Consider the following 13372-nt stretch of genomic DNA (forward strand, 5'->3'; position numbering starts at 1 on the left):
AGAATGTGGAAGTTAGCATTGCAAGCTAAACACGAGGTCAGGCAGTTAGCAGGGTGGTCTGGTGGTTTGAGAGATGCCTCGAAACCAAAAGGTCAGCGGGTTAGTCTGTACAATCCGTCCATCATCTACACGTCCTGTACAGAATCAGATCAGCGAAATGCTTCAAAAATGTGTTCACGTCTCAGACAAGACTAGTGGCCAGAACCAGCTCTTATGCTGCAAGACTAAAGGCATTTGAGTCCAGGTCTCCAGCACTGAAAATCTATTAATGCACGTCGGGTTCTGCTTGGTTTTCCACGAATCGAGTCTGAATCGGCTACAAAAATCTACACAGCAGCACAATAACTGCTCATTATTCAGCTGCGTGTCCCCCTGAATAAAACAAGCACTCCCTCCTCTTTCTCCTCCCCCCACTTAAAGAGCAGACCAGACTTCAGCCGATCAATGTCAAATTAGAGAGACAGGCAAACATGCTGCGAACTTCACCGCGTGTTTACTCTCTGGGCGACGTGGGACCAGCCACTGCTTCTGACTTGAAGTGGATCAGGAATTCGCTCGGGGTGAAACGATTAATGTTCAGTGTTTAATAAACTCGGAGAGAGGGAGTCTCCCAAATCGGCCAACATGTCGTCAAGTCTTTCACTTCTCATTTGTTCTCATTCTCTCCCCAGGACGTCTGGATAAAAGATATGAATATTTGAACAGTGAGACGATAACTGAAAATGGTTCATTTAAATTTCATGTATGGACAAAATAAAGATCACGCCATTTCTGTCAAGGCTTTCTTAGCAAAACCATATTCAGATACATTATGACCAAAGGGGCAACTAACAATTATTTTCATTAGCAGTGAATCTGGCAATTTTCCCTCGATTAATGGTTTTTTTTAGTCTGCAAATCGCCACAAAATAGAGAAAAAAGTGACGTCTCCCAATGTTTTGTTTTGTACAACCAACAGTCCAAAATCCAAAGGTGTTTCATTTATTATTATAAGAGCAGCAAATGCTCACACAGAGGAAACTGGTACCAGGTAATGTTTGACATTTTGCTCAAACATGCTGAAAAAATCTGTTGTTGCAGGTTTAATTATGGAGCTGCAGCCAGTTGCAGCCAGTTAGCTTAGCTTAGCAGAAAGACTGGAAACGGGGGGGGACGGCGAGCCTGGCTCCGTCCCAAGGTAAGAAAATCCGCATACAAACACCGCTACAGGTCATTAATTAGCATAAATATGATGTTCACTTAATCTGGGCAAAAAAAGTGTAAACACGACAGGTTTTATGGTTGAGAGGTTTTTGTCCCAGGATGTTTTTGGCTGGGGGCAGTGGCGTCCCTTCGCTTGGCAACTTCACTGTGATGACAAGATTTCAGGTCCAGTTTAGTGCACTTCACCATCACTCGCACAGCCGCTCGCTCCACTGTACTTGGCTTTTCCTCTGCACAATTATGCACCTGTGCTTTTGGCGCGGAAGCCGTGTTCAGGGGGACCTGACAGAAAAAGTTTCAGAGTCACTGACCTGGTCAAAGTGCGAATTATCTGCTCCAACCCTCTGCAGGGTTGGTGCAGACTGATCTCTCAGAGGAGCGTGTTGTAGTTTCTCAGCCCTCCCCTGCCTTAAAATGACTGCACATCCATTAAAATCTATTCCCGCACTATCTTCCTGCCTCTCATCTGAGTGTCCTCTTAACTTTGGCAGAGGAATTTAATTAGTTTGGGTTTCAATGACTTTTTGTTTCCCTTGATGTGGTGAGAGAAGGTAATTTTTGGGGTGATAAAAGTAAACCATGAAGAAAAGCCACTGGCAGCTTTAGACTTTCAAACCAAAGCTAAAACCCTCAATGGTAAAATCCAGTCCTGCTGTTGACCTTATTGTTTAGAAATTAAATCAAAAATAGAAGCTCTTACCCTGAACACTCAGAGGAAAGTTAACCCGCTGATCCTTCATCCTGGGAAAAGTCCCGAGAGCTGTGGCTGTGTACTTCCCATCGTCCTCCACCTCAAACCTAAAAAACAAAAGACTGTGATTAAACCGAGGTTCAGTTATTCTGCAGGGAAGTAAAAGGATCAGGCGACAGCTCAAGAAAAGCAAAACAAACGGCAGAGAAACCATTCAACCGGAGCCGATAAAAGTCATAAAAGTCAAAACAGCTCGAACAAACCTAATAAAAGTGAAAAGAATTCAAACAAAGCCAGAGTTAAAATGGAACCAAAAATGACAAAGAAGAAATCAGAGCAATAAAAACCACAGCAAGAAAGAGAAGCAGGAAGATTATAAAAATGCTTTTCGGTAACAGACGGTTTTAAATGGGGGGGGGGGGGGGGGGCGCAGCCCTCATGAATGAGACCTCCAGGGAATAACTGAGACTTTGGGCTGTCTGAATAAAACTTACTTGACTTGACAGAGATACCCTTTGTCTCTGTCTTCCTCTTCGCTTTGGCAGAGTTGACCAAAGTCCAAGCTTCAACAACCAAGCGAAGTGGTGAGTGGTGTCTGAGTCCAGTCCAGCACTCCCTCTCTTTTTGCTCTGGTTTTGGTCTCCACCAGCTCCCGAGGGAAACATCTGGCTCTTCAGCTGCTAAATGCTCCACCGTGTCCGCCAGCTGGTCTCTGGCTGGGTCTGTCTGCTGTTTCAGGTAGTGAACAATAGATTTATCAGAGCTAGTTGGAGGAAAACAGCTGCCTGCTGCTGCTGCTGGAACTGATACAGAAAACAGTGAGAGGGAACCGAGGCAGGAAAGCTGCGGTCCAAAAAAACGAAACAACGAGCTGAAAGGGATTATAAATCTCTGTAGAGCTGAGAGGAACTGTCTGGTGATAATTCTCTATGACTGACACGTTTCACGTTGCACATTTAAGTTGATGTGAAAACACTGATTGGTGCAGCTTTAAAGTTCAACAGAGGGAATCGCTTCAGCTCCAATGCTGGGAGCTGGAGGACAAAATCAAATTAAATCTCCTTACAAGTTGAAATCCTCAATCTGTGTGCAGATCATTTCTTGCGGTGACCTGTTGATCAACGTCACCACGTTCAAACTTTTTAGCCAATAAGTATTCTAAACAGTAGCACACAGCATTTTCAGCCAAACATCTGTGATCAATTCCAGGATGAAAGCGAGATGTTTTTTTGCGTTGAATCTGAACTGTAAAATGAGCAGCTAAACAGACTGTGTGTGGCAGCGGAGGGAGAGGAAACGGTGTTTGGTTGTCACACTGATGGACAGACGCAGCAGACACAGTAGGAATAAAGTTTGACTTCATGGCAGCAGTTCAGTCAAAACGACAAGAAAACAACTCACTGGCGGGAAACTCCACAGAGCAAATATGGAGCAGCTGAGCAAGCACTTGGAAGGTCCCTCAGGCTGTCAGGTGAAGAGACTCAGTGAGGGCTCCTGGTGGACAGGTGTGGAACCCCAACAAGCCTGCGGACGAAATACAGACCCAAATCTCAGGCTGTGCCCCAGTTCATGGGGCCCGCACCCGGCTGAAACTGCTCCTCCTGCGAATGGTGTACTCAGGCAACTTAGAAAGTCAGAAATGTCCAGATTTCATCAGGAATCCGATCCCCTCTCTACGTTACTGTCCCTGCAGCTCAGCGCAGAAACACAGTCCCGGGAAAACAAAAAAAAGAGATCATTTTGCACGAAAAGACTGTAACTGTGGAAGGTACCCACTTGATGTGTCGAACTCAGGCCGCTGAAGCCACGGATTATCTCCAGATAAACGTAGGAATATTTCTTTTGCAGAAAAGAAGGCTTGTGGAGGCGCGTTGGGAGGGGATTTCCTAAAGGTTCCCCGTGGAGCAAGAAGTCACCTGTTGTCATGCGAGACTTGTTTTTAAGACAGACTTTGAAAAAATGTGAACTTTTCCTTTAAATCTTTTCCGACTCAATGAGAGGAAAATTGGAAAAAAAAAAAAAGTTCATCCACAATTTTTCTTCTGTTCCTCTGAAAAAAAGAATCACACACTGTCAATTGGAAAATTGTAAAGCCAACATTTCAGCCTTACTGTACTTTTAACTGTTTGGATGTACGTCACTTACCGGCGCTGCCGTCAAGTTTTTCAAATTTTCCTGCAACACAGGCGAAATTCCATTCACTTCCTATGAATTGGAGGTAAGTGCAGAAGGTTTAGAGACAGACATGTGAAAACCTGGGAAAATAAAGCCAAACTACCTGCATGGAGAGATACCACTACTAGAGGTAACTTTTGGTGAACTAGCCCTTTAAAAGCACTCAACCACTTTGAGAGAGTGGTCCATCTCCTGCTGTTTTGGTTTTTTTTTACCCTTTGTGGTTTCACTGATGCTCTTAGTGATTCTAGCGAGAGAGCAGTTATGTGGGGGTCCTCTTGCTCAAAGGCACTTCGGCAGGCCAGAACGGAGCAACGTGACTGAACCTTTCCATTTACAAGACAGCCGGTAGACAATCCACGTATGGTTCTGGGTGCCGACTTTGAGTGACCGGCACTATCTCAATGTCCTTGACCTGCGACCTGCGGGCCCGGAGCAGACGGAGATATCAGCGCTGTGGAGTGACTGATGGTAGTGGAAACCAGCACATGTTCTTTATCTAAATCCAACACATTCAGAGCTGACATACCAGGGGCCGAGCCGCCGGAGGACGGCCAATAACAGCTCTGAAAACACTCAGTCAGTGCAGGGAGTTTCTGTGAAACCCGAGCTGGATGTTTCTGATGGTCTGAAAACACCCAGTGGTTCTGGAGGAGAGGACACAGGGATCTGCTAGTTAAAAGGCTCAGTTCATCCAAGTGACAAAAATGCATATTTCCTCCTGTCCCTGTAGTAGCGTCCGTAGCAGTGTGATGTTGGCTCTGCTTGTCTGAAATGCATGCGTGTCGCAGGGCTGGGATGAGATAACATAATCCTCACAATGCACTGGAGACAGATTGTCCCCAGAACCACTTTCCGCGGGAAGAAGCCAGTATCTCCAGTTGGTTCGGTGGATAACTCAGAGCGACAGAGACGCTGTGTCTGGAAGCGTATTGGGGCGGAAGAAGAAAAACTCAGAATCGTTAAATGTGCTTGGCAAAAAAGAAAATACCCTGCATTCATCTCCAGGGGCGTAGCATGAAAAATCCGGGCCCCCCACGTATGCAGTCTCAGTGGGCCCCCCTCGCCTGTTTAATGATCCATCGCCACGCCTTCACGAATAACTGAATCCATGAGCGTAAGCCCGCGCACCTGCTGCGGTTATCACGGTGTTTTAAATGAATTTAGGAAAGTCTGTACATTTCTGTTTCTCACAACATAATGTAATTACTGCGTGAAGCTTCACTGTGAGTTTTAGGGAAAAAAACCTAATTTACGTCGGTTTTTTAAGGTCTTCGTTCAACTCTGAGCGTAAAGGTGGAGGGCCGTCGTACTCCGGCCCCTACGCTCAGAAAGGGTTTCTCTTTTACTGTATTTCATGATTAAAATCGTGTTGTTTGCGGAGTTAACGTGACATGGCTGTTTGCCGACTAGCAATCTGACGCACACTGCTGCCGAGCTGCGCTCACAGGAACTACGGTTTGTCTCAGCCGCTTTCCCCGCGATAGTTTCCTTTCTCTTAAATGAATAATAATAATCTGTCAAACCATTTATTCAGCCAACAGTAATAGTCATTGTGCTGATAATGTCTCATTTCAAAACCACAGATTAAAAACAATGCTATAATTCCAGGCTTTGTGAGGGGCCTCCCCCACGTTGGCGCCCCACTAACTTAGTTCCACAATCCCCCGACTGCGACACCCCTGTTCAGCACAATCCCTGTAAAAGGCCAGTGGAGATGACTCTGGTGCCTGGTCATCTTAGGTGAGATCAGGTAGGTCTTAATATTGAAAAACAGCAACATTTCACCGGTCACCGATAAATATCCAGGAGTTTTCACTGGCAACGCTTGTGCAGAGTAATCCCATAATACCGCACCGCGTCCCCGTCCGTACCTGAACGGGACAAAACGCCAGGAGCACGTACAGAGTCGAGAGGTCCGACGAAACCCCCCAAGCCCCGTGACTGAACATGACGGTAGAGCTGGATCAACATCATGAGCTTCACAGACGGCAAATGTGCACTGCTGAGCCCGTGTATCGGATCGCAGGACATTGACTCACTGGTCCGAAGTAACGTGAGGAAAATGGGAAACGTGAAATAAATCACTTACACACACACACTCACAGAGATCAGCATCAGCTGGCGGTTAGCGTACGTCTACAGCCTTGAGGATGATCAATGACTGTAATTGTCTCCATGGACGAGTGTAAATGAGAACAAGTAATTGAATTCTGATTCATCAAAAAACAAACAAACAAAAAGACAGCAGACACAATCTGCAGTGTAATTATGGAACCTTGTTAAGTTATTGATTTGAAGAATAAATCAAACACAGAAAGGTTTTTAACAAACATTTTTAGCCACGTTAGCTGCAGCCGGGTCCTGTAAAAGGCAACGTCCGTCTGTCCCCCACTTTGGTCCAGACTGAAATATCTCAACGTCTACGAAACGGATTGGCCCCACATTCATGGTCTCCAGAGGACGAATTCTACGCGCTCTTGCGATCCTCCGCGCTCTCCTTCCTTCAGACCGTTGCTCATCTGCTAATAAGACCGTGGCTCAAACGCTCGAGTCGGGTTTTCAAACGGCGTACACCGACAGGATGTCGTCGCCGGTCGGCCTCGGGTTTTATGCGAAGGATTTCAGCTTTTGCCACGAAACGGCAGATTCAGAGCGCGACAGGCTAGACCGAACCGAAACCCCGTTGTCCCTTCAGTCCGTCAAACCGTCAAATCAGAGTTCGGGTTCCCAGCAGGCCTCGGTGCGCCATCACTGAATGTGAAAACAAAGGAATTAAATCGATCGCAACGCAGCCACTCATTCACGATGTCTGATGTACCACACTGTTCGGTTATGGGACGCGTGGGACGTGGTGTACGCTGTGGGACGCAAGACAAATTTAAGAAGCGTGTTCTGACAATAAAGTCAAATCAAGTCAAAACAACAAACGTGTGCTGCTGTAAACCTGAGCTCCAGGTCGGGTGGTCGGGAGGCCTTTACATGACGCGACCGCACGGACGCGACTGTCCCGTTTCCCGTCCGCTCCGCCGATGACGCACTGCAGAGAGAATTCCGCTCTGAGCCGACAGCTCCCTCTGCTGGACGACCGGCGCACTGCAACACCATCAGCCCCGGGGACTGTGGCGTCCTGGATTCAACCCGCCCCGGTTCCCCTCTCACCGAACCAAATCCGGGAGCCCCGTGTTTTAAAACATGCAGTGGGGGGGCGCGTTGCTCCCGGAACCGCGAGTTTGAAGGTCTCGTTAGATCCTGTCACGGTAAACAGCGGAAATACGGAAGTTACCCGGCGGGAATGTGAGCTTGCTTGTGTCCGACTGACGGACGAGCCGAGCCCCCGTCACGAGGAACGGGGGGCTGCGGGCGCGACACAGACACTGCGGAGATTCGGGTCTAAAATCGCATCCGGTACAGGGAGGGTGTAACGTGTTGTAGAAAATCGGGGTTGACCTGGTCTCTCGACAGAGGACGCTTGAATGGACCTCTGAGCCGCAGCCCGGGGTCGGGGACAGCACCTTACGGCCGCCGGTGGCACCGCATCTGAAACCGCTTTAAAAAGTCCGTGCGTTCACACGGGCGCCGGAAACCGGGTTAGGCGGAGAAACAGGTTTACACGCACTGCTGCTGGGAAAAACCCACGGGAAACCTGGGTCGTGCACACATACACATGAATGAGGAGTCAAATACAGACAAAGCAAAACCCGGCTGGAGAGATCTGGTCTCTCTAATCCCCTACCCTGATCCAGGTTTACTGTCTATATGATTGGAGCACAAAGCCGTCAGTAAGCCGGTTAATGAGGTGCCTGCAAACACACTAGTTGTTTGAGTGAATCCCGGTAAATAATGGGGACATTTTTGACTTTTGACTCAAACGAGGAATGTCTGAGGACACTAGCGGTTTTTGTTTGCGTGCGGTTTCATCTGAGGACGAGGTTCAGACTGAGTCTGAAACTGGATCCTCCCAGCCGAGGATCCAGACCGTCAACTGGGAGACTTCATCATGAGCGCAGGTCTCGGTACCTTTGTCTTCAGCGTGTGTGATTGTCGGTTCACAGATCGGAGCTGGACCTTCGGCAGACAAGCGGCCTCCCTCCCTGTAACCCGATCCGTAGAAAACAAAGTTACAAGCCGAATTTCATGGCCGGGTTTGCGAGTGTTTGGAGACGGGCAATGTTTTCCACTCCTCTCTCGGCCCTGCCAGGTCCCTCGTGAGCTACAGCTTCCAGGGGATTCAAACGACCTGGTACGACGATGCTGACCTCTTACATCAGGCCTGGACGGCCTCATTCTCCCACCCCGAACTCACAGTGAAGGGAAAGAGATGGTATTGAAAGGGGGTCACGCTTCAAGAGACCTCCTTTAAAAGTCCAGAAAGGTGACTAAAAATTTGCCTTCACTCTATTACAATTTCCCAGAATACCTTTCACACGGTAGGACGCTATATCGTGTCCCTTTTTCTGGGAATTTGGGGGTTTTAGAAACTTAAAATAACGTCGTCACGTGGTCGAAATTTTATAAGAAGATTCCAGTCACTTCACACTTAATGTATTTTAATTACAAGTCTGGTGGGATTCTATATTTTTCTATATTTCTACAAATCCCAGAGTCGCACCAACACTGAACATATGTACTTACAAGTGCTGTGTGTGTGTGTGTGTGTGGAAGCCTGATACATCTCATTCCCAGCTCCACTCTTGTCCAAGTGTTTTGACAACAAAGAAAAATTAGCTCCATATAGAAGAGAGATTTTTTTTTAGTTAAATCAGCAGATTTTCAATGAAAGTTCTGCATCAGCTTAACAAAGGAAATAAGCCCAAAACAGCAGTATATTCAGAGAGAAATACTTTTGATAGTTTTTAAAAAAGCAGATTTGCAATGAAAGTTCTGCATTTGAATTAATTTAATTTATTAATATTATCTTGATAAACAATAAAAAATTAGCTCCATACATAAGAAAGACCCACACGGGTTAAAACAACAGATCCCCAATGCAAGTCCTGGTTCGGAGGTTGTAGCCCTGTACAGCAGAAAGACTTCTGAGGTATAAAGATTAAGTTCAGTAACACGATTTCCACAACTAAAAACTGCTGTGACCATATGTGAACCACACCGGTCTGCCGTGAATTTTAAAAAAAGATTATCCGGGTTCAAAGTTTGCAGCTGAGAGATGATTAGACCCTTCACACACAGACAACACGAGGGAAAAGTACATATTTAGTGCCAGTTGTGCAGATCACAGGAAGACTCTGATTCAATTTAAGGGGTCACAAGCCAAAAAGGTTGGGAACCACTGCACTGGAGCACCAAATGTGGGTTAATCCGCCGCTGAAAATAGTCCCAAACGACTGCCCCATTTCCTCCTGATAAAACTACAGTGTTACGCTGTTTTAGGAAAATACTGAGCCTGCTTCTTTTTTTTTTTTTGATTCAAGATTTATGTCTTCACTAGGAACCAATGTGTTTGAGGCCGAGAGCCACAGACGAGTATTATTATTTTAACACATTGTTGTTTCGGGTTTTGGTTTGTTTCATGGGATTTGTTGACAACTTTTTTCAGTCCCTCAGCGTGAAGGCTTTAAAACAGCGGCGATCCTTTCCCTGTCTGCATTTCAGCCTTCGTAGCTTCGGATACAAACGCACGCATACACGCACACACACACACACACACACACAGTGTAGTCGTTCAATGTGAATCGATTCAATTTGGGTTTGGATCGTTTCATGGGATTTGTTGACAGGATGAAAATTCCAGATTATCACCAGAAACAGAATGAGTGAGTGAATACTCTGCCTATAAAGACGTTTTGGTTTTATTTAACTGTGTATATGAATATTATTCATCAGAACTGTGCTGCTGGAAACAGCTCGGGTCCCACTTTTATTTCCTGTCAGCTGATGAACACAAAAAAAAAAAAAAAAAAGAACTTGGACCCATTTAAAAATCATTCCACGCCAACCCAGCCAGAAAAAAGTCACGCGAAAACTTCTATTAAATTCATGGGACCTTGCAAAGTCCTACAGCCCCACTCCAAGTACTTCTTGGGAGTTTTACTAGTTATTATATAAGTGTATTATAGGAACTAAGATCAATATTGTCTGGACACAAGATAACGTCATCTAGCATGAAACAAACCAAACCATTACAGAATGTAAGTTGCACATTTCCTGAACCCAATGAAAGACAGGCTCAACAGGTCTCTCACAGAGACAGAAAACCTTGAAGTCAACACAGTAAAAACACTGAATGTCATATTAAAGCCAGTGAAACGTACAAAAAAGGAGCCATTTTCAAAAAATGATTTTTTTATATATCCACGATGAATATTAGCACTTTCCCATAAACAAGCTTCAAGGAAACTGAAATAACCCCTCATATATAAATATATAAATATATAAATATACAGAGAAAATATCTGAAAAGGCTGTATTTAGCAAGATGTGTGGCACTCAGTTTATTATGCAGGACCGCATAACTTCCAGACGTGACAGAATGGTATTAATGCTGCACAGAATTGAAATTTGGTTGCGAGAGAAAGTGAAAACGGGGGAAGAAAGATTCCTCATCCTGAGGCTTTTTGTGGATGTTCAGTACAAACTTCAACTCAATCCAGTGAAAATAAGCGACTGGTGAGGCTGAGAACACACGTACAAAGAATCGCAGACGTGATCGCAATTTAGCTCCGAGGGCCAAACTTCCAACTTTCCTAACTAGTATTGGGACTAAAGCTGTAGGATTTTGCAAGGTCCCATGAATTTAGAAGTTTTTACATGAATTTGTGAAGGAAATCCAGGACGTGAACTGGGCTGGTATTGAAGGCCCCATGTTCCTGTTAAAAACCGTGATACTGCCTTTCTGTAGTAACCGACTGATACTGCTGATCAGTTTATTGGTTTATTGATTGATGTATTTACCATAAATCACAACTCAATCATCCACCGACCACTAAATCTAACAGAAGAGACTGAAGTTATGTTATTAACAATTAAACATTCCATGTCAGATTCACGGGGGACCAGTGGATCATTTCTCCGTGAACGCTAGCCAGCGGTCGTGTTGGTCACAGTCCTTCTCCCGAACCACCGTCAGTCCAGTCTTTCCTCCGCGGCTTTCTGTCTGAGCGCCGTCTCCGAGCGGACGGCGCTCCTCATGGCTCTCTGCATCAGCCAGGTGGCCAGGTGGACGGTGAGGAAGGCCCCGCCGGCCGCCCACAGCCAGTTCCTCCTGAGCCAGCTCTGAGGCTTCATACTGACGCTCTACGGGGAAGAAGACGCACAGACTTTATTTATACAGCACACTGGCTAATGTTTATACAAGTTTATACGCTATAAAACTGGGCTAAAAATAGGATTGGCATTCATTTTACAACGTTCATGAAAAACAGGGCCACAGTTTAGTTATTTTCGCCACCAAACAATCTGCTGGTTATTTTCTTGATTAATCAGTTTGTAATTTAGTCAAAAAATACTGAAAAATATCCCAGTGTCTGAGGTTATGTCTTCAAATATCTCGTTTTGTCCGACCAACCGTAAAAAAACAGAAAGACATCCAGTTTAATATCACAGGACAAATAAACACTTACATTGGAGGAACTGAATTTTTTTGCATTCTCCCTTAAAAAAAAAGAAGAAGACATAACTGATTATGAGGAAAGGCTGCCAAAATACATGAATAACATTCTTTGAGTTGATTAATGCAACCACTACAGCTCAAATATTCTCTGCCACAAAATGGCAAACATCTGCAAATAACCAGATTAACGTTTAACTGTTGTGTGTTACATTAGACAAAACTTGCATTTCTCAAATGTTCCGATCGCTCTGATCTGATTCCACTAAAAGTCAATAAAGAGATAAATAAACAGTATTTTGCCTTAAAAGGCTACATGAAAATCATGTGACACGGTAACCAAGATCTACACCACTGAAAAAATACTGAATTTGTTTTTGTCAAAGTGAAACACGATGGGGTCCAAAAGTCCGAAACCACTTTCCCTCTCATGGGAGTGGTCTCAGAGTTTTGGACGCCTCGGTATGTGATGACAAAATGGACTAAAGTTATTCACAGACATGCAAATAACCAAATGAACGGGAGAACCTCGTTAAAGCCATCAGGTCTAGGCAGGAGTGGACAAAACCAGCATCGTGATCATCCTCACAGCAGCATCTCTACACTGATATGTTCAAATATTCCAAACAATCCATTAACATATTAATGAGAAGTCACTCTCCTCCGGTTAAGTCAGACTCATTTCTATTGCTTCTCCTACAGCCGCCATGTGCACATTTTTTTCTGCTGATATAATCCAGTTATTCTTGGCTCCTGGCTGTACTGCTGAACTGCTGCAGCCCTGTGAGCCAGAGCACAGCCTAAGATCTTCAGGCAGGACTCTGCTGGCTGTTCCCAAGACCTGGCTCAAGACTAAAGGAGACTGGGCTGTTTTCAGTCAGGGCCCCTCAGCTCTGAAGCTCCCTGCCTGACAAGCTGAGACCTGCAGAATCAGTAACATCTTTTAAATCACTTCTTAAATCTTACCTTTAAAAAGGAGCCTTTTCCTAATATCACTCTCTGTTTTACTTTGGTTTCCAACAGGTTTTATCTTCTCTAATTGATGATTTCACCCTTTTTATCTTTATTTCATTTGTTACTTATTGTTGGGTTTTCGTCTGTTCTCTCTACTTTTTAGTGGCCTGATTTTATTTAATTTTTTTGTGCTGAATTGTTTGATCTGGATTTTTCTATGCAAAGCACTTAGTAAGTCTGTTTTCAAACAGTGCTTTATAAGTAAAGTCTGTTGTTGTTGTTGTGGTGACATGTTTTTGGTTGTAAAAATATCACACAACTAGACAAACAAAACCAAAACTTTCTGAACGGAGAAATACCACTAGAGCTTAGTGAGGAACTAAGTTTTTCTGGTAATTTGTGCAAACCAGTCCTTTAATAACTGTCCTCCAAGTGTTCTGTGGAGTAACATTTTATGGACAGCAGTGAGAGTTTCCTTGGATCAGCATCTGGTGGCCGCGGGAGGAACTGCAGCTCTGACTTCAACACTCAGCTGGGCTGGTTGTTAAACTGATGACAGGTAGGGGGCGGGGGGCTCATACCTGAGTCTGGTCTACTTGCTCTCGGGAGCTGCAGGAGCAGCGGCGGGAGCAGCGGCGGGAGCAGCGGCAGAGTTTAAAACGTAGGTGACGATGCCGGGCTCAGGGACGTACTCCTCTTTGGCTTTGTGCAGCAGTGAGCTTGACTTCAGATTGTACCAGCCCCAGTGGATCAGACCCAGACTCGTGCCCATCACAATCAAG

The 13372-nt window shown here is 45.2% G+C and overlaps 1 long non-coding RNA gene across 3 annotated transcripts; it reads right to left on the bottom strand.

Moving 5' to 3' along the window:
* Positions 1 to 897: 897 nt before the first annotated feature.
* LOC120799803 lies at positions 898 to 7197 on the bottom strand. 3 transcript variants are annotated; one of them, XR_005708883.1, is made up of 7 exons: positions 7017 to 7197; positions 4040 to 4099; positions 3671 to 3944; positions 3296 to 3418; positions 2389 to 2623; positions 1904 to 2001; positions 898 to 1485 (listed from the first exon to the last, which is right to left on the bottom strand). It is a non-coding gene; the product is annotated as an uncharacterized LOC120799803 (long non-coding RNA). The 3 variants fall into 3 exon arrangements; XR_005708885.1 differs by lacking the exons at positions 3671 to 3944; positions 4040 to 4099; XR_005708884.1 differs by lacking the exons at positions 3671 to 3944; positions 4040 to 4099; positions 7017 to 7197 and adding an exon at positions 6176 to 6311.
* Positions 7198 to 13372: the final 6175 nt, after the last annotated feature.

This window comes from Xiphias gladius, chromosome 15 (genome assembly GCF_016859285.1).
Source record: "Xiphias gladius isolate SHS-SW01 ecotype Sanya breed wild chromosome 15, ASM1685928v1, whole genome shotgun sequence".
Lineage (NCBI taxonomy): Eukaryota > Metazoa > Chordata > Actinopteri > Istiophoriformes > Xiphiidae > Xiphias > Xiphias gladius.